Raw genomic sequence first — 26,257 nt, 5'->3', positions numbered from 1 at the left:
GCGACAGTGCTGCAGAGCATCTCAGGGAAAGCAGCTGGGCAGGGAGCTCAGCTGGCAGGGGAAAAGCTGTGCAGTGCTTGGGAAGCACGACGGTAGCTCAGGATGGCGTGAACCAATGTCAAAATGAGCTGGGAGAGAACAAGTTACACTCTTCTGCATGGTCTTCCTTGTTAAGATGCTCTTGCTTTTTATTTATTTATTTATTTGAATTGCAAATCAAACCCATTCCCTTTCTTCCTTTGCACTATTGGAGAACAGTGAGCACTCATCACCTCTAGAGCAGCCACACCAGGATGCTGCTGGGCCTGAAGCAAAACTGGGCAATTCCCAACAGAGCACCCTCACCAGCACTGGAGACTCCTTCCAATGGGACATGGGACCTACATGACCCTACATGTGGGACTGCTAAAATGGACTCCAACCGGAAAGAAAGAGAGAAAGAGAATGCCAGAAGGAGAACATAATGACTAAATATTTGCTGAAACACTGAAAAAAACAAACAAACAAACAAACAAAAAACAAACAAACATAAAAGTACTTAACAAAAGGCAAGTAATAACCAGAAGCAGTTTCCTCAAACAGGAAAAAAAAGGTACAAAGCATTCATTTTTTCACAGAGCTCTCTATCAACCACACCTTGGTCTCCAAAGGAGAAGGAAGTCAGGGAAGGGAGAGGAAAAGAGAGGGGAGCTGATGACAACAGCAGATAAAGCATGCCATCCACCTGTCCATCTGGAGCAGGTGAAAAGTAGGTTTTAGCATTTTAGGAGTTCATTCCTAAGTGTTTTTATAGGGCCTGACTCAACAGCAACTGCGCTTGATTTAGCAAGCACGGTAGAAAATAATGTAGTTACTTACGGTTTCTTAAGAGCAAAAGAAACCATCAGACTTCTTTGACCTAGATCAACTTTTATCTAGGCTTCCCAAAGAAACCCATCAGCGGCTGGTGAACATTTCCTCCAAGGGATTTATGCAACCGTGACTACACAAGCATCTTAAAGAAGCTTTTGTGTGTGTGCCATAAGTATTATTCCTGCACAGGTACCTTAAATATCTTCAAAGAAGCAAAGTTGATTTTATTGGTCTGGCTGAGGACTTCCTGATGCACTATTTCCGTAGAGCTGCTTAAGAAAACAGAAAAAAAAGCAGTAATGATGAGCAACGAGCAGCACTGCAACTAAAATACCATCTGCCTCAACCGAAAAACAAGCTGGGGGGGTTCCAGTGTTTCCGTGGCTTCTTCACACAATAACCACAACAGGCGTTTTCATAAGCACCAGCAAAGAAATCCAAACTTTCCCAACAACAACAGATGCCCCTCCACCTAACAAATAGATACGTTCAGTAGGCAGAGAAATATTCACCAGTCTTTCCAGAAAAGGCGTTTTGTACACTTACAGTCCCAAGCTTTTCCAGCATCCAGCACTAAAATCAGCCAGGGCTCTGACAGTCAGAAAATTAGCCTGCTACTGAAGCTAGCAGGTACCATCTCCCAGCAAATCATTTCACACATGGATGTGATGAGATTTTCATCACGCTGTTCTCTAGACTCATTTGGAGCAGAAATGAGCTTGCAGAGTCATTAAAATGCCAGCAAACTGCCATTAAAATGCTAACAGTGTCACCACAGCTAGCAGGGGCATAACATTATTATTGTTTAAGTGAAACACCAATACAAAAGTGTTTTGTGGAAGAAGCCCGGGGCTTCGGAAATACCAAAGTCCAGTCAAGGGAAAAAAAAACAGCCATGACGTTATGGCTACAGGCTGACTGCAAGGTCCTCTGCTTGCTGCAAACCAAAGCAGAAACACGCTGCTATAAAGGAGAAAATAGAGATCTCCTCTCATCTTTGCAGCATCTTTCAGAAAACAATGACCGTTGATAAGAGCCACTCTTTCATTCTTCATGAGTGGAAAATTATCTGGTTAAATACACACACACTTCCAATTTCTTATTTACAAGCACTGGGCATAATTTCTAATATAAATTAGGTCTTTATAAATAAATGCAGAGGCCTGCTAGGAACATCAGCAAACAGCTTGACTTACAGCATTTCAAATGAACCAAATCATGGCACTCAAATCACATTAAAGCAATTTTTCTATGGAAAATTGGGTTTGCAATTCTCAAGCTCTACTATAATAAAATACCCTATTAGTATATTTGTATGTCAGCTGATTCCAGGGAAGGGTTTGTGCTGTATGTTTGCAATTATTTAGTAAGGATATACCAACAACACAACTCCATGACGGTGCAGGCTAAGCTCACCTCTCAAAGAACAATGCTTGAAACGATTTTGTATCAATCCTCTACGAACTTTACAAAATTTATGGTTACTTAAAGTTTTACAATCCTAGAAATTCTGTGTAGACTGAACCAAATGCTAATCTTCATTAAAAAATATATATTCTTCAACCCAACAGAGACATAGCATCGTTGATTAATAACCAAATTTTTCATCGTGTCATCTTTGAAGGATAGTTAAGGAAAACTCCTTTGTGAAATGTACTTCTGAAACGTTACTGATGTCTGAATTTCTTTGATTTTCCTCACTCTTTCAGTGCTCCGCTCCACAAAAAGCTTCTTTGTATCCTTCAGAAATTATCTTGGTAAGAAAGTTCATCACTATAGGAAGAAATACTTCTATATATATCTATATATGTATTTACATCAAGCCACTAAGTCTGGACTAAAATTACAATTAACAAGTTATGGGACTGAAATCAGTCTCTAAGGCAGATTCATGATCCCAATAAGGTAAATTGTAATAGCTGTCGTTGACCTCAGTAGAGCCAGAATTTGGCGCACTGCAACTTTTACAAGAATTATTTAAGAAGGAAGTCGCTAGATACCCACCCAGAAATCAAGCACGCTGTTTGATGTTTACTCTAGCCATATCTTGTGTACTTCGATAATACAAGAACCAAGATTATTAGACTGTGAATTTGTATGACCTCAGTAGTATCACCCTATGCAACCCAACATGTGTGATGGCCAACTATTAACATTAGAGCATTAACTTTTTAGATAAGCTTACAAAATAATCCAGAATTAGCGTCTCACAGTACTGCATTCCATGATGATATTTTTCTAAATGCCGCTCTGTGTAGCACCAACCTCTACAGCTGGTATGCAGGCAAGTCTTGCATTCGATTTGGTGAGAGATTTCAGAAAGTGAAGAATGAAGAGTTTTGGCCACTGACATAGAATTTACATTCTGGAATCTGACACTCACTCTTGAATTACTCAAGTGTTTACCCTCCTCTTTGTCATCTTCCCTAAATCTTGGTAGACACAAAGCATCTGCCATGAGGTTATGCTGAAATCAGCAGGCAGGTCCCATGGAGGAGCTAGCTCTGATCTGCAACTGCAATAAAATGCAATCAGCGCCTTCTTGAGATTGCTCAGTACGCATCAGCCAAATGAGAAAATGCAGTCTGATTAGAGGCTGCATTTTAATCGAGTGCAAAAATAAAACCTTCCCTTTCCAGAGGGACACGGATTATTTATTAGTGATTATTTCTCTTGAAAACTCTTTTTTCCAGTAAATCATCTTTTCTCTCTTCACTTCAGAAAGTTTACACACAGCTTTCCAGGATGTCACTAAAGTGCGAGCAAACTATTTACATTCCTGCCATATGTCTACCGATATCCTGCAGCTGTCTATCTAATTTACAATTAGATACCAAACTTCTGCTTGCGTAATGATTTGCATACTTCCCTAATTGCATGTTTTTAACACCAGTTAAGTAGATTAAATTATTTTTTTTGATTGGATATTATTTTTTCACCCCCACAACTTATTCAATGCATTTCTCTTATTTTAAGCATTCGGTGCCCTGGGACGGGACATCAGAGAGATGGTGGTATCTCCACCAACGGAGTGGAGATATATATAGTATATAAAAAATACATATATGTGTATATATATATATATATATATATATATATATGTGTGTGTGTGTGTGTGTGTGTGTATGTATGTATTTTATAGCTTAATGTTAAGATGCAACGGAGCCAAAATGCAAACTCCAGGGCTTTGGTTACCCAAGAGCACCTCATGCAAATTTCTTTCTCACCAAAATGATTTTCCAGTGGCCAGACGCAGAATTTCCATCTCTCACCACCATGTTAGCCGAAAAAGCCAACACAGAAGCTCCATGGACAAACCCCATACCAGTGGCCATTTGTGTCGCCAGCAAGTTTTCCTTTTTGGTGAAACAACATTCTAGAAAGAAACTCATTTTAGTTTAATTAAAATAAGTTACATTAGATGAAAAGGAAAAGCCTCATATTCCTCTTTTCCCATTAAAACACAGTAAGTCACAACTCTAAAGATAGTCACTTTACACTAAAAATATTATAAATTCTGCAAATATCAGGAGGGCATTCTGACATTTTCTGAATTATTTTTGTCTTATTTCCACCTAAAAGAAAACGTCATTAAAATTTATGAGTTTTAACAACCAATTTTGTGTCAAAGAAAGTATTTTCTGAGAGAAAATTGTTTCAGTGGAATTTCTTCTGGTTTGATTACTAACTAATTATTCGAAGATACTGGAGTTCTCTGATCCTGGACATATGACATGGATTATAGTGAAACCAGCTGGAGATTAAATTTCTCACTCACATATGGAGCTCATGACCCTCTTTATGAATCATCACACCGTTTGTTTAATATTTAATGCAACTCTTAGTTACTCTGAAGAGAATGTTGAACAACAGGGGCCCATAAAATTAAAATCACACAGCAAAATCACAGCTACTTGCAAATCCTCTCTCTTCTTTGGGACTTCATCACAAATCTGTCTGATCTAGGTTCATTAAGTTTATTTTTTCACTCCCGAGATGGTAAGATATGATGGAACACTAAAATTTCATATAAACATATCTGATTACAGCTTGCAAGCCTCAAGAGATCCAGCCTCGCTTTTCATGCAAACCTAGACAAGGCAGTATCTTGAGCTTGAGCAGAAATATTTCTGAGTGTGTTAATCTGCTGAACTTATAGGAAGAGTGGGAAATCTAAACGGTGCAACAGAAGAGAACCACCGCCCTAGGCATAATTTCACTATCTTAAATGCATAGACTGTACAAGATGGAAATGTAACCGCCTCGGTCGTGCTCTCTCTTTCCTCTGCTCCTGAACTTACCAACTTGAAAAATAAATTCAGAAAACTGTCAGTAAGTAACTACATATCTCAATGAAGGCAAATCTGCATGCAGTCGGGAACATTTTATCTACCTATTTCCCCAAAGCTAAAAGAAATACTTTTTTTTTTTTTTTTTTTCCTAAATGCATTTATACAGCTTCTAAGAATCACCACCGCATTATTAAATTAGCTGTGCAAGAAGTTTAAAGTTTCCCCAGACCTCACCATCCGAGCAAGGTCAGTGAAGTCAAGCCAAAACCCAGCTCCCATTCTGTCAACCTGAATCTGCCTTTTGTTCAAAGACCTGTTTCCACTCAATATTAAGACAAGTCTTGCCTCCAGCTTTTAGACCAAAGCACAGAATTTGCATCCAATCCACAGCAGACATCCAACAACCGAAATCTCTTTACAGTTATGCTGTTTTCTGACATCAAACTCCCTTCTGCCTTCCTTTTCATGGAATCGTAGTATGGTTTGGGTTGTAAGGGACCTGCGTGGGCTCCTCTCCACGGGCTGCAGCTCCGGCCTGGGGCCTGCTCCTGCGGGGGCTCTCCATGGGCTGCAGCCTCCTCCAGGCCACATCCACCTGCTCCACCGGGGGCTCCTCCACCCATGGGGGTGCTGCAGCGTGGAGATCTGCTCCATGAGGGACCCATGGGCTGCAGGGGGACAGCCTGCTCCACCAGGGGCCTCTCCCTGCACAGGCCACAGGGGAACTGCTGCTGCCTGCCTGCAGCACCTCCTGCCCTCCTGCTGCACTCACCTGGGGGCTGCAGGGCTTCTTCTCGCTCCTCTCTCTCTCCCAGCTGCTGTTCCTAGGAGTTTTTTTCTCCCTTTCTTAAATCTGCTCTCACAGAGCACAAACCACATCTCTTATTGGCCCAGCTCTGTCCAATGTGCACCCTGTTATGTATTGGAAGGCTGCTGTAAGGTCTTCCTGAAGATCTCAGCAGATCTGCCCACATCAGCCTACATGGGTCTCCTGGAACTTCTTACCTTTTCCTCCCTCATGTTTGCCAACAAATTTCTCAGGTCAAGTGCTGGGGTACGACCAAGACTTGGAAAACTGGAAGTGCAACTTGCTAATGCATCGCCCACCTCCCTCCTCGCCTCTGCCCCTCGTCCTGTCCGTCTGAGGCACCAGTTCAGTGTTGCCTCAAGCAAAGCCCTTCTCCCTGCATCAGCTTCTTCATGGCCCTTGAAAGACTTGGAAAGAAAACGAAACTTACAAGCAAGATGCACATTTCAACCTGGAATTGACTGATACCGCGTTAGTCAAATCTTATATTTTCACGGTTCAGTACTAATTACTTGGCGTCGGTAGGTGTCATCATTAGAAAGTTCCTTTTAACAACAAATGACTGGCTGAGTGGATTCAGTGGTAGGAGCTCCTCATCCTCTCCCATGCAGGTTCACATGCCCCACACTGTAAAGATGACTGATTACACAGCCCTGATAAAGAACAAATTAAGTGTTCCTGCACAGTCCATTTTGCCAGCTGTGCCATGAAAGCAATGACTTGTGATTAACATCACAAACTGCCCCTGCTGCCTTTTCACTCATAACAAGGTCAACATCTGCATGGGCAAAATATTTGTGCATATGCAAAGAGCCACAAGTAGTGAGCCTAGCAGCTGTCCATCTCCAAGTCTGCATGTGCAGCAAACATCTAATACATTCGTGAGATTTTTCCACGTGAAAAGCACACAACTGCACCTTTGGATTCTGCGCATCCTTTTTCTCAGCACCTAGCAACTGCAGAGAACTTGCCTGGCTGCTGAGGTTACTGCCTCTACAAGCCTGAATCCATCTGAAGAGGTGGCCGCAGGCACAGAAATCCCAGGTCACTCTGTCTCTGAAGCAGGGCAGCAGCAGTGGGGATATAACCTCTTCCTTTGGAAGCACTGAGTACCCACTTGGTGGAGAAAACAGGCATCTTAAGGTAGGTTTTGCTCCCATGAAACCACTTGTTGTGGAGCCCTTTGCAGAATTTTGTATGTAAGTACAGACCTCACAAGCCTAGGAATATTGTCCTTGCCATCTCTCTCTGCTCCGCAGTCTGCATAACTATTCCAACACCGCTTTCTTGTGAGCTCCCCAGCAGAATTAATTAACGTTTGCACAGTACTTTGAAGATGAAAGTACTGTGTGAGTGCTAAATATCAGGCCAGATTCTCAGCTGGTTTAAAAACTGGCATTTACAGCATGGCATCCAGACCCACAATCACCCTGTCTTATTAGAGAGGTTCTGCAGAGAACGCGAACAAAAAAGAGTAAGACAAAAAGAAAGAAAAAATACTTAAGGAAAAGATATAAAAAAAATACAAAAATACATAGAAAAACAGCATTGTAGCAATAACCTTCGTGCCTCTTCAGAGTCGTTCTTTCTGCAGGTGAAGAGTACAAAACCGTAGAGCCACAGTACCATTCTCCTTCAAATCTCCTTAAAACTCACCTCTGCTGTGATGCCTACAAATCATTCGACACTGATTAGCCAGCTGATGTTCTGTGACTTCGCACATTACACTCACCATAACCATCCTGCTCTTACACTGGCCTGCCCCAGCTGTTTACTCAACGTGCTGCTGCTTTTTCTTTCCTATCCTCTGTCTGTAGACTACTTGAGCTTTTGCAGGTGTTTTTTTTTTCTTTCTTTTTTTTTTTTCTTCATATATATGGGTACCAGGTCCAGCCCAGGGATACATACATGTAGACAAAACGTCTTTCCAGTCCTTTGCAGGCTCCCTGCAATATTAGGGATGTGCAGAAGTCAGTCACAAAGGAAAATACTTTGTAAGTGTAGATCCACTTAAAGAGATGTATGTGTTCCTCTATACAATGGTTGATCATAAAAACCAACCCAGGAGGGGTTGATTTCAACTCATGCACTTTTATACATAAAGCAGCTACGTGCTTTTACAAAAGGCACCACACTATTGCAGTTTAAGGGCTAAACTTACTGCTTATGCAACATTTTTTTTAATAGCAGGAACCACACTTAAAATTGCGAACACATGGTTCGAGAGGAAGTTTCATCGGCAAATCAGTCTGTCACTTGAATAAACTACAATAGTTATAAGGAGAGACAAAGTGACTCTTTAAATATTATGGAAACTGGCAAGACTGCCTTTCCTTTGGGGGCTTAAAATAACACAGCTGCCGCTGAGTGAAGAGAAAGCACCAGCAGGCTGCACGCATCTCATGCCGGGATGCCCCAGCTTACCAGGGAAGCACCTCCACCCACTGGCCGTGGGCCAAGTGCCGATTCTCCAGCAGGGCAGAGCAGCTCCAGATCAGACCTTTCGGCTCCCTCAGCTCGGCAAGAAAAGAGAGCGGGCGATTTTGAGGCCACAGGGCAGCGTCTGTGCACAGACACGTGATAAAGGCAGCATGGTGTTACGCTGAATGGCAAATCCACAGTGCGTGCCTACTGCCTTTTAGTCCCTCTCAACTGCTATCAAGTTTTTGGCATGTGTGTGGAGGAGGGTTAATGGGCTGCATCTGGAGGGTGTGTGCTATTCCCACCTAATTACCAGGCCTTTGGAAGTAGGAGTTACTGTGCTGGACCACCACAACACCGGTGTGAGTGAGACCAGGCTCAGAGCCAGTGCCAGCCTTAGAGAACAGATTTATCCGACTGTTCCTGTCACTTTTTTGAAGATAGCACCAGGGTAAACCTCACTGCAAGTCCTCTGCACAACTGGCTGGACTGGGGTCCAGTGCACCATCCCAGCATGCTGGGACAAGCATTTTTGTATGTTTTTAATAGCAATTGCCAACAATATAACAAAGTATTGGAAGGACAGGCATGGGCATAGACAGACCACACATCCCTTCAGCCCTGGTGAAGCAAGCCTGGGTATCCGTGGGGAAAGCTGTGCCACAGGGAGGCTTTTCTGTGAGGTGAGATGGCCATGTGCTTGGAGTGGCCCAAAAATGCATGGGACCGCTCTATCTTCCAGTTTGGGTGGTAAAGCAGAAAGGTGGTTGCTTCTTACCCTGCAGCTCAGCTGTGGGAGTTCACCTCCTCTCCTTCTCGAACCAGTTCCTAGGAGGAAGCAGGATAGCTGCCTACTGAAACACTGAGCCCATCTCACAGATGAATTATATAGATGAATGACCCCACAGACTGTTTTCTACAAAAATTTCCATAATAGGCACCTCGATTTTTTATTGCAGGATGAAGTGTTAATGATGAAGATCATCTGAGGGTGAGGCATTCAGAAGGGATCACCTCATTGATGGCACATGGACTGATGCTACGTGCCTCAGATCCAGACAAATCTCATATCACATCCACATGATCTAGGTGCCAAATTCAAACCTTAGAGGTCGCTTTAAATTATCACAACTATTTCACAATTATTTCAGTAGAAAACCATGCATGGAAAGGATGCTGATACTCTTTCCATGGTCTCTACTAGGCCTTACATTATCAACTCCTTTGCTAACTCAGTCACACGCGCTATTCATAGAGATTCGAGAAAAGAGCCCTCAAGCCTTTTCCCATGTTTAACAGCAAGACTCTACCCACACAAATACCTAAAATACTTCACTTTTAAGTAATAAAATAGGAAAGAAAAAAAAGTGCACTGGAAATGAGTTCCCATACTATGAGATTCCAGCGAATGTTACAAAACCCAAGGACACAGGCTTTGCAACAAGCCTTCTTTTGAAAGAAGACAAAATCAAAGAGAAACCTGAGGCTGGCAGCCTGAAGCGCCTGATCTGTACTCCCTACATGTAGCAGTTCTGCTCAAAACACAGGAGAAGATGCCCTTCCCACCCCAAACTAGCAAGTCTGCCCATACACACACACTGCAGGTAGCACTGTGTTATGGATGCAAACAAATGGCTTAACTTTCAAGCCCCAGCAACTCATGCCTGGGGCAAAGCTTCATATTTCCCCATCTGAGTGCAGCTCTTTCTTACCCCTCCAGTCTGTTTTGTACTCTTAATTTCCTAGTGAAGCCTCTCTCCATTGAAAAACATCCCTTCTGCCTCTTCAGCATGACTTAGGCTGATGCTCTGCACTCATAGCCTTAATCTCTAGAGAGCCTGGATGAGATTTTCAAAAGCACTTAGTGTTGACCTACCTCTGCTCCAAATCAGTCTGATCATATTAGGTTAACTATATTTAAGTTTGGTCATGTATATTTTGTCATAATAAACTTACCCCAAAGGAACGCTGCTGCTTTAAAACAAGATTACTAAACCCACAACTATTTATGCATCTCAATAAGGAATCTGATTTTCCACTTCCAGTTCTGCAGATTTTTTGGAGCATGTTGAATATTTAGTACTGGCAGAACAGAGGTCAATGCAATTATATTCTACATCTTAAGAGGAAACAGTACCCTCTAAATTCAGTGCTAAAGAAGAGCTGTACTGGAGACCTGAAGGCTCAAAATTCCTAAAACTATTGTTGAAAATTAATACCAACCTCGACCCATCCAGAATGCTCATGTTTCGGCATCTGTGGATAGCTCTGCAAAGCCATGGCCCAAACACCGATATAAGACCTCATCTTTCTCCTCCTCCCAATTCTTGTTTCCAGGCCACCAAGCAATGAGGGTTTCTAAATGGTACAAGGAGTGACTGTCAGCTGTCACCATTTTTTTTTCCAACACACAAACATTGAAAAACCACTTCTCAGTGTAGTCCATACAGCACCTCCACAATGACCAGAGTAATAGTTGGAGAGTATTGGCCATGAGGCTCAAAGTGTAGGACTAAATATACTTTTTTTTTTTTTTTTAATTAGTATGTTGGACCTTCTTCTGCTGCATTTTTCCCATTTTGATGTATATATTTTTAACTGAATCCATAATTGGTCTATCTAAATGATTGACACCGAAGGTGAAGGAACAGCCTGTTAGTCTTGACTGCTGGGGTAATGAATAGAGAAGCTGACATGTTAAATTTCTTCACCTCCAATTGGAGTTATAAATTATAGACTTCTTTTGCATTATCTTAATACTAAGTTCATCTTAAAAATAGAATGATTCCTTGGGGGTGTATTTATAGTGAAAAAATACATATCTAATGCTACTGTACTTTGCATACCTTCATATTTTAATATAATTGTATTGATTTTTTCCATTTTTGTTCTTATTTTTGGATATTAAGAATCAAAATCAGATCATCTTACACTTTAAAAAGGCTCCATTTTGCTTCAGCAGGACATTCAGAAATTTTCAAAAGCTGTCTGTAATTCAGCATATCTACCTGCTTTTCCTGAAGTTACTTTGACAGGTTGCATCTTCATGTATCGGCCAAAGATCACTTTATCTGAGTTTCTACAAACTTTGCAGGGTAAGGAAATAGGACTTGAAGAAGTCTGTAGGAACTAAAGTTTCCACCCCATAAAAATCCTTAATTCGGCCTTCATCCCCGTGCAAACAACTCCTGTGAAACAAATCATCGACTTCAAATTAATCAGTTTATGTGAGAGCAAACACAGCCCATCAATAAAAAAACAAAGTAATAAACCGCAGGAAAATGCCTCTAAGCCAGACACAGTGCATTTAAACTCTCCAATTTATTTTGCATGGGAAGGAGGGGAGATAGCTCTTAAAACTTTGGTCTAAATTAGACTTAATTCAAATCATGCTGCTATGAAACCTCAAGGCCCAGCTCCTAATAGCAGTGCAACCGTCTGTGGAAGTGAGGAGGAGATGAAGATTATCTGCATTGTGGGAGGCCAAAAGGAGGTGGGAGGCCAGCCTGGAAAGGATGAGTCCTTCCCTCAGTGCTGGAGGAGAAAGAGGAGGAAAGGAATAAAAGGCCCAGGCCCAGGCCCATGCTCAGGCTCTCCCCTGGGCCTTTATCTCTTTATCAAGAGATAAACCTCTTGACCCACCCCTGTGATGGTTGGGGTGTCTGCCAAAGTCATGTCAGAGGAGGGCAAAATGGAAGTCCACCACAAGAGCACCACCTCCACCACAGTGCTTGCTGTTCCCCTGGGTTTTCAATACCTTTAATGCATGCAGCCCTGTTGGCAATGATGCTTCCTCCTCAATATCCCACAGGAAAATATCAGCCTCGAGCCATCAGCACCACGAATTCCCCTACAGCTCAGTTACATGCTGCCTGTCTTCAATTCGAATTGTGTGCTTCGATCTGGTTAAGTATTTCCTATTTCCAGAATCATTTTGACATGGGGAAGAGGAGGGGAAGGGACAGGGGAGAGCAATACACTTCAAATAAAATTTGCAGCCATTCAGGACTTCAATCACCTCAGCAAAAATATGCTTATGACACAAATATATGTATGTTATTAACTTAGCAGGGTCTTCTCTTAATAGTGCAATTAGCTTTCGTAGGAAACAGGCCCCTGTACCATCTTGAGAATAGACTCTCGGGCATATGTTTTTACATAGCACCAGGAACGCTTCTTGCAAATTAAAGAAAGCATTTGTCATCTCCAGTGTTTACACTGAAAAAGTGGCGTTTTAAATGCTGCATTAGCATCAAATCCCAAGGGACACCATGAGCAGCCTCAAGCAAGGAGCGCTCACCCAAGCAAAGGCCGCACTAAAGTGGAAGCTCTGGCCATGCATCCTTGGTTTAATATATTACCAGCAGGAGGAAAATCTGGTGCCAGCACAGCAAATTTCTGCACAGAACTCAGACTGTCTGCTGCATCAGGGCCTCTGTCAGGTCCCTGTCTTGCAAAATACCTCTGCCTTCCTCCAGCCTGGCTTGAACCTACATGAACCTTCTGCAATTCCCTTCTCGCTGCTTGGAGGAGGGGAGCACTGCACGGGGGGTTAGGCAGCAGGACCTCCACACCTCAAAGACTGTCTGGGAGCTCATCGACAAGTCATGCTTGGGATGTCTGGAAGACCTGAAGACTTCCCTTCTTGCAAAGAGGTAAGGGGGCTCTGCAGCAGCCCCATCCCATCAGGATCTCCTGCAGAGGTCTGCAGCTCGCTGGCCCTGCGCGGACATACTCATGAAAATCTGCATGTTGCCTGCCACTCCGCAGATTAGGCAAAAGCAGCTTTGTTTTATTTCAATTACTCTGGGGTTCGTAAATTGTCACCCTTATCCATCAATAGGATGGTCTTCATTAGTCTGTTCCCCGTCATTTAACATGCCTATAAGCCATTGCCAAACAGATTATACTGACTATTCCATTAATATCCTGTATTCAGCAAATGGGGAGGAAATTGTATTATTCTGGTAACTGTTTAATGTTTGCCACCAGACACATGAAGCAAATGTGTCCAGGAAATGCTTACTTGCCCGATGTCACCTGATGAATAAGTCCAGACAACCTATTCATTTGAAAGGAAGCCACAAGAAAAACTGCAAAGAAAGTAGAGCTACTGCACATAGCAAGAAGTAAATGAGCTAATAAATACTGCCATACCGTATTCTCGTGTGCTAAGTAATGTTTTATTACAGCCTTTAAAATTAATGCTTGATATTTTGTTGGTATCAACACACGCTCAAAATGTATGATGCTTTACTCTCCAAATGCTATCCAGTGACGAAGCAAACCCCACCACGGGCACTTCATCACCTGAGCAAAGGCACAGAGTAAAAAAAAAAAAAAAACAAGTCCCCACCCTCCCTTCCCACCGTACATAACCAATATTAAAAGCGGCATGAGCCATTTTATTCTTGTCAAGATCAGTTTTCTCACCTGGCTCCCACAAGCCGTGTTTTCATTTCCCTACAACAGTTTTCCCCTGTCTCCTACTTTACTTAAATATAACCTTTCAACCACGTTATTGGCCTGAATTTAACAAACAAAAACCAACAAGCAACCAAACCAAACACACACACACAAACTAAAAAATCCCAACCACCTTATACCTGGATAGTGGTGCTGGGCTGATGGGAACGTGCTTCCTGCTGGCTCCTTCTGTGACCAGAGGAGAAGTAGGATTGCCAAGTGCACAACTCACATCTCGGATGTGCTAAGGCACCTTCCGAGGTTACCCAAGTTTCTCAGCCGGTACTAGAACAGTACAAGGCTCTTCATGACAGTACCCTCAGGAAGATGCATCCCTGACCCATCTGGAATTTATTTTTATTTTCCTGGCTTAGTCTTGAGATGGAGACAGGAGGATGCTGACAACAACACTCAGTTTTTATTACATCCTTTAAAATCAATACTTGATATTTTGTTGGTATCAACACATGCTTGGAACACCTGATACTTACACTCCACAAATGCTATGCAGACACTAATCAAACCCCACCATGGGCACTTCACCACCTGAGCTTTTTGTCAGCCCACTCATTTAATATCTAGAGCATCTACCAGCTATTTTGCTAGGAACTACACCTAATTGCTGCAAAATACACTGGGGTTATGTACAAACAAATTCTGGCAGATCAGCAGCTCTGTATCAAATAAAACCGGCGTCTGACAATTGTTATGCCAGGACTGTCCATCAGTTCAGAAATAAAAGTGCCTTTCTGCAAGGTGTCCTCTGAGAGGGAAGCAAACACGCAGGGGCAGGCAGATTGTCTGCTGTCTGAGGTGTCACTGGCAACAGGACCACCCTGTCCAGCAGAAATCCCAGCGGCTCCTAATCCAGCGGGGCTGCTGGCTCCTTGCTCCAGCAAACCCATTTTTCTTTCTCAGCACAGTCACTTCCACCGTAATGTGCAGAACTCAGACCCATCCTGCCCGTGGCTTTTGGCCTACGAGAGCAACCAGCAGCTCAGACCCATCCACTAAAGGCCACAGATTAAACCCGACAGAGGCTGAACTTGCAGGGAAATGAGGCAGAAGCACACCATGCCCCTTGCTGGAGCGGCTTCACAAATCTGAGCACTCCTATTTCCATCTGGGAGCACCAGAGGGGCACCTCCCTGACCCACCTGCCTGCTCAGCCCATGCCCTTCAGCCTTACCCACGTTTCCGATGGCACGTTGAACCGATCCCCGTGTCACAGCCAAGCTTTACAAACGCTGTCCAACTGCAAGCCTTGGCAACAAAGCCAACCAAAGCTATGTAAGCGGCAATCTGAGAAGATACTCCCCAGGAATTAGATTTTGTAAACAAACATTTCAGCTAATTGCATTCTTGTTCTCAGTGCAATGAAGGCCCCATTTAGCCGGAGCATTTGTCTACGGAGTTTAGTTTCTTCCACTTAATGAATGCTGATCCTGTCTTAGCCTCGGCTGGTATATCATCAGGATCAACATGAAATGCTAATGGAGAAAGATGCTTAATATCATTTCAAGTGTTTAAGTTACAACCACAGCTATTAAAGCAAATCCATTTTACCTGTGCCTCCTCAGGCTCCCCAGTGAGACAGATTTAAAAGTTTCCGTGGGGAGAAGTGATTCATAAATGGCTGCACAGATCAGAGAATAAAGCCTTTCGCTGTTAATTACAGCCAGCATTTTCCAAACTGAAGCTGGTCATTTCGCCGGCAAAACGCATAATTAGCAAGGCTCATTTTATATCATCGCCTTCACAAATTAGTCCACTTTTTAAAAAGCAAGGTGGCTGCCTCTGGCAGCAGGCAGAAGCGTGCTGGCCAGACAGGAAAATGAGGCTCTGTTCTCTGCCTGGAGTCCACGGCAGAAAATCCAACGGGGTCCCCAGTTTTCAGTTCCCTCGTGGGTTCAGTGTGGAAATCAGTGTTGCTCACTGTGGCATTGCTAACAGGGGAGTCTGCAGTGCACCCAAGTAAGGTGATCACTGTGGTCCCACAGATCTCTTTCTTCCTTGCAAGAAGAGCTTCGTCATTTCCCAACTTCCCCACTGCTAAGTCAAAGCATTAAGGAGGAGACAGTGGAGGAAAAAGCACCTTTGGTTAGCAGGCGATTGTCCCTGTAGAGAAACCACACTGGGTCCAGCCCAGGTGGCATCCGTGACTTCCTTGCTTCCACTCTGGGGATTTCACAGGAATAGCAGGAGAGGATGATACATTAAAAGAGATGCTGCTGTTCCCTTGCTCAGAGAGGACGCTCTCAGACACGATCTGCATTTTAAAGCAGGTCTGTTTCCTCCTTCCCGCGGCTCAGGCTGCCCCTCACCTTTTTGAGGCATAACTTCACTGCAGAGGCTTCTGGTGGAGGTGCCTGCCAAAATCCCCATTTTGAACAATGCACCCGAAATACTGGCTGGGACCCCGAGTGCTCACCAGGCAGCACGCTTCACCTGGCAGCCAGCGTTGGAAATGCTGAAGTTATCCTCGTGCAGATTTTAAAAGGCCACTGTTTATGCATGTAAATTCTGAAGGGCATTAGCGGCATAGCTGACACACACTGACAGCCAGCGCAGCTCCGGGAAGGGAATAAGCAGCAGCGACTGCCTGAATAATTGATGTGCTTTTACTCTGCCCCATGGCCCAGTTATTACATTGCTCACTCTCTTCAACTGCCTGTGGTTTCTAAATTAATTAGAAATCTTAATGTCATGGCCAGCCAGTTAAAAAAGAAAAAAAGGCACAGAGTACAAAAGAAGAGAGCGCTGCTGATGCCCTTGAGCCTTGGGATCTCTTACGTTGGCCTGAGCAAGCAGAGAATAAAAGCAAAATCTCAATTTCTAGAATTTCGGACCGATGCTAACAGCTGAGCCAAGACAAGAGCAGACCCTCACGTGGAGTGAAGTCAACTCCATCTGCAGAAAGCCCTCGACTCCTTCTTCGTGGGGGTGAACACCCACATGGAGGTCACCTCTCCCAGAAGATGAGGCAATGCTTTTCCAGGGATAGATGGCACGCACATGGAGAAGCTAGAATCTATTCAGTAAGATGAAAATGGTGCAAGCATCTGACACGTACCTAACCTGGCCGCAGCAACCTGGTGACACGCTGTACTAATCGAAAGGACACTGCTGAATCCAGGTCTTGAGAAATTACGGAGCTGGTGGTTGCCCTGCTCGTGCAGTCAACAGAGCTAAATGTCTCTGTGGGATCCGTTTCATGGGCTTGAAAGAATTGTGTGTGACCTGACCTCAGAGCACAGGAGAAGCTGATAGAAATGACATATTGATCACGCATAACAACAGGAGTGGCCATTTCCTTGCAACACGCAAAACCTTATCTACTTAGAGTATTGTTTATGTCTGAACTTTAAAACAATGCCTATAGCTTTTAAGAAACCCAGTGGGAATAATTCCCGTTTGAGCCACATTGCATTAAAGCACAGGGAATTTCATTGCAAGTCCTTTGAAAGCACTTAGCCATGATGAATCTGGGGGTATATTTAGTTCTTTCCTTGCTTGCAACAAGAAATACAGATTTCTTAGAAATCTCCTTAAAACTGTACCAAAAGCATAAATAAATATAAAGGATCGGATTGCCCGAGATCATTTTAAATTGATCGGATAACTTAAGAGACTAATCTTTTACTTTTTTAAAGAAGAGAACCAAGTAATCAAAATACCAGTGAACTCCACAGTGCAGCAGAGTTCTTGTCTTTGCCACTACATAGCACGTTACTGTAATCTGCAAGATACCTAGGGGGAAAAAAATGTACAAAACACCTTTCCATTACTGCCTTTTTAAAATTTATGATTTAAAAGAAATTGGATTTTTGAGTTTCTCTTTTTAACATGGATAAAATAACCTCACACTCAGAGCAATGAATTGCTTGAGTCCCCATGACAGTTATTGTACACTTCCCATATACATCGTAACAGTCCAAGGGCAGAGAAGAGAGCTGGGGATGGTCACACAACGCTTTACGGTTTTATATGACACTGTAAATCCTAATGGGAGTACCCAACAAAAAAAGAGTCCCATTCATCATCAGATGGAAGGAAATTCAAAACACTGTGAGACAACACTACAGAGGAGTGTGGTTTGTAAAAACTTAATGCATTTTGTTCAAATGTTTATTTGATCCTAGAGCTTCTCCTTCAATCTCATATTTTTCCTCTCCTGTCATAATTTCCTACTAAACTGAAGAATGCAGTCCACCACAAAACATATACAAGAATGAGAGCAAGTTGCAAAGGTAAGCCCTTTTATTGTCTTTCAACATATTTGCTGAGAACTGAGACGACGCTTGCATTTGCTGTGCAGGAAAATGGGCTTTCAAAGAACTGTAATACTGATACACAAAGGTGGCATCGGTCCACTTACATGATCTGTCTGTGCTTGCCATCTTTGTTTACATACTGCCTCTAAAATGCACGTGCTAATTATTTGAGAAGGCACTTCTTTACTGGGAGAGTGACAGAGCACTGGGACAGGCTGCCCAGAGAGGTTGTGGAGTCTCCTTCTGTGGAGATATCCAAAACCCACCTGGATGCCATCCTGAGCAATGTGCTCTAGGTGATCCTGCTCAGCAGGGAGGTTGGACCAGATGATCTCCAGAGGTCCCTTCCCACCTCAGCCATTCTGTGAGTCTGTGACCAGCAGTACAGCACTGCAGACATACTGAACACAAGATGTCACTCACATGCATTTTTCAAACCAAAACGATGAAATTAAGTGGCTCATAAGAAGTTATGCACTCTTAAGTTAGGGGTGCATACAGAAGCCTTCCTGACCCTACAACATTCCCTGTTTGTGCTCTTCATATCACTTCACATCTGTGTTTTTAAATATCACCGTGCTAGCTTTTTTATACCTACGTGTACAGACTTCACATTATATATTTCCTTTTGCTCTCCATACTGTGGCATCTGCATGTAGGCATCTCTCCTCAATTTGAAGTAATTACATTTATACAGCTAGAAGGAGGAACCGGATGAAATAGGACCATGATTCTTCAACATGGCCATGCCTTCCTTGCCCAACTTGTACGTCACTTGCCTCCAGAAAGATGGAAAGTGCCAAAACACACTAGGTCCTGCAGAGGTGCTTGCCTCTCAGCCTTGGAAAGAAGGTGGAACAAAATACACGAGACAGTGGCTGAACGAAGCTGCACCACTTTCCTCGCTGCTTTCCAGAGCCTACTCTGTCAAGATGCAGCCCCTGGCAAAGTGGCTCATGAAAGTTTGATGACCAGCATTTTGTTTAACACCAGCAACTGAGCAACAGCCCTGTCGAGCTGCAATACCCAAGCAAAATGTCACAACCTGAGAGGATCAGAAGACCTGACTGAAGGAAGCAGGCTCACAGGCAGCAGAAGACCTCACGACCCCCAGAGCAGGGTGCACCACCCCACGAGTGACCTGGTCACCAAAACATGGGGAGGCTGCTGTTGCAGTGCTGAAAACCGAGTCTCCTTTGATACCTGCCCCCTGTGCTACAAGGCTGTCTGAGGTGCCCTTGCAAATATAAAGAGCTCCACAGCATTTTCCATTGGCACACCTAAACCTTGATTTTCTCTTTTACCTGTTTCACATTTACATGCACTGAAACAATTCACACTATGTTATTCCGTAACATTTTACTTCAGCATCTTTATGCTTTGCTGCCTTTGTTTCCCTGCTCCCTTTCCATAGAGAAATATTTTCAAGAAACAACTGTGAATGCATAACTGAAAACTGAAATACACAAAACCCACATACAGAGACAATGCTACAGGCTCACACAACATAATCAGTTCGAGAGGTTTAACATTTTAGCATGGCTAACAAATAAAGGTAGACTTTGAGATGCAGTAATTACCTTTTCTTGTTCTTCAGGTGCTAAAAATCCATACGCTAGCTTTGCAGAGTACCGAATTCAGCATTTCTGGAAACAAAGAGAAAAAAATAATTAAAAAACATTTATACTTGCCTCTGAGGACTTATTAGGCACTCATGAACTTTCTGCTCTACAGAAATACATAAACGTCCTCTGCGACAGAGGATACAGCAAGGAACAAATGTTTTTGGACAACAGATCTGATTTTTAAGAGCCTGTACAATTTATTTTAATCTTTATGTAGCGTATCTCTGTATCGAAAGACAGTAATAGCACGCAGCTATCAAAGGATGCATGAAAAATCAGGGGAACCTATCATTGCCGACGGGAAAAATCAAGAAAAAAAAAAAAGAGATACAGGTAACTTTCAAATAAGTGTGAACATATATGCACATATACACCATGACAGTCACCAACAGGATCTGGATAAACTGCTTTTATACTTGAGGATTTATCACATGGTTTTAGAGGTTTCTGCGCCAGAATATTAAAGAAACATCTGGTTTGCAAATAACATAAAATGAATTCTAATTGTAAGGATGCTATTTCCTGTTCCTCAACAGTTACACTATAAATTTCCTCCCCTTATATCTTCAGTATTTTCTTCTACACATAGTGCTAGATGCTAAATGTAACGTTAATTGGTAAAAGCATGAAAAGCATGGATCCAAGTCAGCCTCCTGGCAGCGCTGAGTTTACTGGTAGCAATTGCACGTGAAAATTTGCTCCTCCTAGCTGGGGTTGCTACAGATGAAATGTCAGTGGGAATCAGTTTTGTCAGAGCCAAGCTGGACGGCGCAGGACCCTGGGATGCTACCCACCCCCATTCAGTCAATTAGAAAATAAAATAAAAAAAATCCACAGAAGAGATATAGCAATGACTTCACCTCCCCACATCTTGTTTCCAAGGAAAGATATAAAATTTGAAGAAGTATGTCAAAATGGCAAACAGCAACTGCAAAGCCTGAAAACAGAAGGATCCCATGTTGTGTCCAGTTGCTTCCGTGTGGCAGCAGGTCCCTAAAACCTTTCCTGATATGGACTGCAGGACAGCTTTCCCCCTCCATCCATTGCCATGGCCCCAGTTCCCTACCCCACATCCCATACCATAAAAACTCTGCAGACAAAAACCAGCAGCCTAGGGCTGTGCTTTCACAGCACAACTGATCTAGAACGGTCGTCTTTAATCTCTGATGCCCCGATGAAAATTTCACCCCAGCTCCATGTATTCTTCAACAGACAGTCCCCGGGGAGCAGGAAAGGAAGGAGCTCATATGGCTGAGGCATCGGTCCCCAGTGCATAACTAATCTTATTTACGTACTAAAGGAGCAGTCACTTGTACGCAGTAACCTTAGAAGTCAGAAGTAAATTAAAACTTAAAACAATGCTGGAGAGTCCAGCATGCGTGCCAGTTTTTGAGTGATTTCTCCATAATAGGCAAGAATGAATGCTCGGGAAGAAAAAGAGACTATTCCGTGCCTGTACGTCAGCAAAATTGCCTCTGTAAGCAATAAACAGGTTGTGGACGATCTAAGAAATGTACAGGCAAACTCAGGGTAAGACTGGCCATTATTTCTCATTGTACAAATGAAAAAGTCCCCAGATGTGAGCTGTTTGCAGCCTTGGATTTTGATCAAATATACACCGGTTCAGTAGGAAAAACGCTTTTGCAACTGCAGAGCAGACCAGGCAACACCTCAGGAGGGCATCCATATACTTGATTTCTAGGAAAAGTGCTATTTGTTTAGACTACTCTACTTATATTTTATTGCAAAAACTCCACCTGACTCCGAGAAGCTGCTGGAGAATCACCAGTTTGATGGCAGCTGTTTAGAGCAGGAGCGGTGGTTCGCAGAGACCGAGCAAGTTAATGCCTGCTACCCCATTACCTTGCAATGACTTTTTAAATGAAATTAAGACAAGATCTTTGTTTCATTTATGATACTCGGGGTTTTGCTTCTGCTTAGGTCGTAAAGGGCTAGAGATAGCACAACATACAGTGGTTTATGGCTCTGCTGTGCTGCTTTAAGGATTCAGTGCGTGTTCGCCTCACAACTTACCTTTATTTTATCATAATGTGAGCGTACTGACTGGTAAATCTTTCTTGCTTTCCCTCCCCAAATGTCAAGTGTATAACCTTGGGTTGGCCTCTGCCATATGCTATTTCTATGCAGATTTCAAATGCGGTTTGGGGAATTTTTGCTCTTATTTTACTCACGGAAGGGAACAATACCTGGACTCCTGCACAGCAAAGATTTTGCAAAATACTTGCTAGAGAGTCAGAACTGACTGGGAGTGGGTGCAGAGCAGGCACTACAGGGGTTTAGCGTTAGATGATGCCCTAAAACACAGAACGAACACATTAAAGGAGGAGACATTGCTTTATCTCTGACTCCTGTTAACACCCACAGCCTTACAGCGCCTGCCCCCCCGTGCAGTGGGAGCTCATTTTTTATTTTCTTTCACTGCTTTCCGAATCACTCTGCCAACCTGCTCTGAAACCAACAGCACTTCTTCTCAGGAGGCATTCGTCATTCCTCACCCAGCTGTACTCAGCCTGGACTATGGGCTCGGGGTCACATTTGTGAGCCACAAGCGCACTCTGGCATGAGGCTTCACTTCAGATACTGATGGAGTGGGGGAACCATCGTCTCCCTCTTGCTCTGTCCCATGTTATTTGGAGCTCTACCTGCAGGGATTACTCGTAAAGGGGTAGCATACATACTTCAACAAAGCCTGCTCTTCCTAACGTGACTGCTAGCGTTCGTGTGGCTAGATGTTTCCGAGTCTTCTGCTATGGTGAGTAGCTCATCCGCCTGAGCAGGACACGGGCATGCTGCTCTGCCTCTCTGGATGCCAAAAGAAGGGCGATTAATCTGCAAACCAGTGCATTGCTTCGCCCCTGTGCCAAAACAGAAGCGGCTATTAGGGAGAGGAATGATAAACACTGTCTGTTCAGCAACAGCGAAGGCTGGGAGGAGAATCCATCACGGTGGGATGGCTCACCCACAAGCTGCTGTCTTCGCCACAACGCCAAATGCCGACCAGTCGCTGGTGTTCTGCCTTTGCTCCAGTACAGCAGCGAGCACCCAGCTCAGTGCTTTTGGGGCTGAAAACCCATACGGAGCAGCACGGCATCACCCCTGGGCACCAGCATCTCTGCATCAGCCCTGTGAAACCAAACCACGAACTTTCCACCTACAGTGGCTTAATTAACATGCACCCTTACAGATCTTTCCCAAACCCGCACATTGACATCCTCCATTACCAACCTTTTTTTTTTTTTTTTGATGAAAGTGATTAAAGCTAACAATTATAATTTGTGTTACAGAAGCCCCTAGAGGCGCTGGCTAGGCTCAGACTTCATTGTTCACAGAACACAATGCAAACAAATCTCTCTCCCGAAGAGCTCATCCTCCAAGAAGATGAGGAAATCAAAGAATAGCAGAAAGAAAGGCATGGAGACAAAAAAAAAAAAAGTTGCTCAAGGTCAAACAGCAGGCCACTGGGGGAGCTAGAACAAAGCCCATCTCCTCAGCTGTTCAGCCACAGCCCTGTTTATGAGGCCGTGCTGACTCCCCAGTACAAAGCTGATCAACTAACACACTTTATTTATCAAGTGCCAAAAGCAGGTTAAGGGGTTCATAGCATTCTTCTTTGCTGTTCTCTGCTGTAACACATGTTTTCGTGGTGGCTCTCCACACAAAGCTAGCCACGGCAGTGAGTTACCTTAAGTGGGCATCACAGCTGTAAGACAGTAAGGGAGGCAAAAATACACCTGCTGTTTCCCCAGGCCCTTTTTCCCTCTGCAAAAGCCGCTTGGACCTAAGCAGAGACCAGCTTTAAAACAACAGCCCATACTTACTGCCCCCGTTGCTCAGTATCTTCAGCATCCCATGACAGACATTTTAGTAGAGGACAGGTGTGCACCCAGTCCTTTGACAACAAGGCACCCAAACACTGAATCATGCAAAGAGGAATGGTCGACCCAACCCTACAAGGTGACAAAACCCTACAAGGTGAGCAGCTAAACACCCACCACACGACAGAAGTGGATGAGTGCCTGCCTTGTGACGAACCAAAGTTGTCACTTAGTAATAGAAGTGTGCGTACCACCTGATGGAGGACATCTCCGCCACCTCTCTGCTTTTCACCTGACACATACACCTCAAAGACACGCAGAATATAGTCGCATGGGATGCTACAGGCTTAGATCCTCTTGACCTGTTGGAGTAAGAGGGATGGAAAAGCAGGACACAGCCACAGGGAGCCTGCTCTGCCGGTGCCACGTGCCAGCTTTTGCCCCTCTCCCATTGTGCACTTCCTTTCCCCTTCCATAGAAATTCTTCCCATATGTTTCGAGCACATTACTGACCAATCGATCCCCCTCAACGTTTTATTCTTCCATCAATGCTTTCAACACAGAGCGATTGCTCAAGTGCCCTTCTCCATCTTGCATTTCCAATTCTTTAAGGAATGGTCAATCTCGGTGTGCACAATTATAATTGCAAATGGATCGTTTTATCTTGTACTCTTCTATTTTAATGGGATTATGGACAGTCAAATCTCTACGGTAACATTTAAAGTCAAAACCTCCTATGTCATTCAGTTGTATTTTAGATACTTAAAAATATTAATATGCAACTAGTGATATTGCGAAAGATTAGGTTTCTAACTACCCAGACGGGATACGACACCATAAATCTGATATAGTTTTCACTGATTACTAGAAAAATCTTTCAAAGCCAGTCTAACTGCAATTTAGTCAAACCTCCTGCCATACAATTAGTCTGCAAGAGAGTGCTTCTGTTATGCTTTGTACTGTGAAAGGACGAAGTACTAGTGTGCAAAGTAAGGGAAGCTTTTAGTCTTTGTAAACAACTTTAGCACATAAAATATTAAAAGCAATGCTAAACTAATCTTTGGCAAGAGTTACAGGCAATTCAGGGCAACTCGTATTATGAATTCGTTCGGTTTACCATTTAAAAAACATTAGAGTCTACCATTATGGTTGTGTATCACAGGGCTGTACATTAACCTCTGTAATTTTCTAACATGGTATATTGCAGTAACACAAATTAGCCTATCTGGCAAAAAGGCTTAAAAAGATGCAATATTTAAAGCGAGCAGACAGAAAAGCTCTTCTCTCCTTCCTGCCAAAGACGGCAAGAGAAAGTCCAGTCCTCTTTTTCTCAAAGCAAATGGTAAAATCCCATTAATTTCCACTGGAACCGACAGACCCACAGCATCTGGGAAAGGACTCAGTCTAAATACATCACAGACATAACAGATGAATGATTTGGGGTAGAGGGGTCGTCTGCTCTCATTTTAACACTTCTGTGTAACAGGAACAGAGCAGGTCATTTCTGCAAGCTTGAAAATGCTTTGTGGGCTTTCAGGAGGATTTTCCCTTCAGCGATTTTTTGCCTTCTGTCTCCATTTTCTTCTTGTTCACATGCCTCATAGCTTTCAAATCTGTTATCTGAGTGGAAGACACTTAAAGCCTGCCACCCTTACTGTTGTGGTGCCCATGTGGATGAAATTTTGTTCTGCCATAATTAATAGTAAAATATTTACATTTCATACGTTCTGTAACAATCACATCCTTTCCACTAAAGGAAACAAATTGCAAGCTAAATTTTCACCTACATATTCCAGGGAAGCTTTCATAGCAAGACATCTATTTTAGGTACAGGAAAACAATCACAATAAAATACTCATTGTGTTTGCAAATGACTCTAATTTCCGAAGTGGAATTTGTCGGTCTTAAATACATCTAGCGACTGAAACAGAAAGATGGATTTGATTCCTGTTTAAAGATTTCTTTTTTTTTTTTTTTAATCTCAATGGGATGAGAAAGAGACTTTGAAAAATATAAAGATTAAAAAAATAAATGGAGGAAGAAAGGAGCAAAAAAAGAAAGAAAAACAAAAGAAAAAAGAAAAATAGAACAGTGCCTAGTACTGGGACAGCATCTCTCACCTCAGGGATGTTGGAATCACGCTTCTGCTCTGCATCATGCAGAACACACACTTAAGCCTCACGTTCTCCCCTACGAGGCAGCTGGGACACTGTTCTCTTTCCAATATAACTACCTGGCTCCCTTCCCTCATTTTCCACTTCTAACATATCAAACAGAACCTGAGAAAACTCCGTCCAAAGCCATATGCTTCTGTGAAATATATTGAGTTTGAGGATAAAAAGGTCAGCTCCATTTTGTCTCCACTGGCTGTAGCTCCCAGCTGTGGGGATGGATGGCTGCTGGGATTAAGCGAGACTTTTGTGTGTGTCTTTGGAGCAGAAAGCAGCCATTATTTCACGCTGGCATCCCAGGGACTTTTCCAAGCAATATACTAGTCCCAAGTGGGTTTGGAAGCAAGCAACCAGGCAGCTATGTGAAGCTCAGGCCCTGGTATTGGAAGACCCAGTGGGTTGCCTGCAACAGCAAGTCATTTAATTTGAGAGGAGAAGGGAGCCTGGGGTCCTGCCAAATCTAATCCTGCGTATACGTGTCACAGCTGGATTTCTTCAAGCAGGGGCTATTA

General features: G+C 43.3%; 1 protein-coding gene across 5 annotated transcripts in view; it reads right to left on the bottom strand.

Moving 5' to 3' along the window:
- Positions 1–26,257, bottom strand: part of ADGRL3 (adhesion G protein-coupled receptor L3) — a 509,447-nt gene that overhangs the window by 391,860 nt on the left and 91,330 nt on the right. For all 5 annotated transcript variants that reach the window (XM_082759666.1, XM_082759667.1, XM_082759662.1 and 2 more), the window contains exon 2: positions 19,694–19,759. The gene's annotated coding sequence lies outside the window, so the exon portion shown is untranslated. The remainder of the gene's footprint in view (positions 1–19,693; positions 19,760–26,257) is intronic.

This window comes from Aythya marila, assembly GCF_965140915.1.
Source record: "Aythya marila genome assembly, chromosome: 4".
NCBI classification, from domain to species: Eukaryota; Metazoa; Chordata; class Aves; order Anseriformes; family Anatidae; genus Aythya; species Aythya marila.
This window is presented reverse-complemented; position numbering and strand designations above follow the sequence as displayed.